The sequence below is a fragment of the Tupaia chinensis genome, unplaced genomic scaffold (genome assembly GCF_000334495.1).
Source record: "Tupaia chinensis unplaced genomic scaffold, TupChi_1.0 Scaffold145304_1, whole genome shotgun sequence".
NCBI lineage: Eukaryota > Metazoa > Chordata > Mammalia > Scandentia > Tupaiidae > Tupaia > Tupaia belangeri.
In genome coordinates, this window is record NW_006205165.1 from 346,413 (window position 1) to 348,125 (window position 1,713).

Consider the following 1,713-nt stretch of genomic DNA (forward strand, 5'->3'; position numbering starts at 1 on the left):
TTTGCTATAGGGCGCATGCACTCGCCAGAGAGACAGAGAGACAGAAAACGAGAAATCATCCCCCTGGGGGGATGGCCACACCGCAATCCCTTCTCCTCCATTCTCCTCTCGGGATCTTGGGCACACATGCACACGTGCCCGGCGTGAGTTTAAGCCACCGGGTCCGGGACTCGAACCACGGTCGACTACATGGGAGTTCGGCCAAATAGCCATTACGCTAACTGCTGGTCCCTATTTCATTTTAATTTGACCAGAGAGGAACAGAGAGGGAGAAAGAGAAGGAAAGTAAGAAAGCAAGGTGCTATATCTGGGACTGGAACCACAGTCAGTCATGTGGGAGTCCAGCGCCCTTAACACCACCTGCTGGCCACAACCATCAAGACTTTTTTTCTTTTTAAGAAAATTTATTCATTTATTTATTGAATTTCATTGTAATTATTATTTTTTAATTTGACCAGAGAGAGAAAGAAAGGGAAAGTGAGAAAGCAAGCCACCAGGTCCTGGGACTTGAACCATGGTTGGCCATGTGGGAATCCAGCACCCTTAACCACACCACCTGCTGACCCCGCATCAAGACTTTTTTATGTTCATAAATCTTCATGATTTTTACCATATTCTTAAATCTATTTTCCCAAGATGTGGCATTTTTGGCCCTTCACACTTTGCTCTGGGACCTCTATTTCCCAAGCTTTCTAGTCTGGTCTCAGACAGGTCCACTTGCAGGCCTCCTGCCACATTCCACAGTGAGCTGCAAAGCCAAATCATGGGTCATGCCCTCCTGTGATGTCTCTGTCTACCCTGTGAAACTGAGACACCTAAAGTCGGTAGCTTGGGGAATGTTTGTGGAATCATTGATGGAAACTACAGAGCCTCTTGAAAGCTGGGGTCCAGCAGGAGAGGTTCTAGTATGGGGTAATTACTATTCCAAATAATTAATAGGATGCCCTTCCCCTTTCTGTGTCTGGCCAACTCTTCTTCATCCTCACGCTCACGACCCAATCCAAGTGTCACCTCCTCTGGGGGGGCATCTCCAGGCCTTCCAGACTGAACACAGTTCTCTAATGCTCCTTCAGCATTGTTGAGCCTTCCCTGTATTGTCACTGTCTATAGATGTGTCACTCCCCCCCCCCACGGTGACTTAAACTTTCATGTCCCCAAAATTAGCACAGGGCCTGGCCAGAACTAAAAAATGATTAAATGGCTGGGTAGATCTAGATGGGCAAGTAGGTGAAGAGACAGGCTGATGGGTTCCACTTTAGATCTCTTGCCTCTTTGGAAGAAGGCTGTTTTCTGGGGGGCACAGTGCCTTAAATCAGACAGGCTGAACCTGTAGCCGGACCCACACCCACAATGCTCTGCGACCATGACTATGACAGACAAGGCCCCTGTCCCACTGAGCATGGGCCTGATGACATCAACGTTGAGCAGTGTGACGACTTGCCTAAGAAAGTAAAGGCATGCAAGGCTGTCCAGCTCTGTCTGGCAGAGTTGATTCTAGAAGCCATGGCTCTTCCTCGCTGCCAGGCTGTGAGGGCTGGAACGGGCTGCTGAGCCAGCACCACCTGCCCTGTGTGGCTTATCCCACAGGGCTGCAGCACTTGCGCGAGTGGCTGCATGCGCGTGCCTGTGTGTGTGCGCGCGCGTGTGCTATAGAGAGAGAGAGAGAGAGAGAGAGAGAGAGAGAGAGAGAGAGGCAGAGAGACAGAAAGCGAG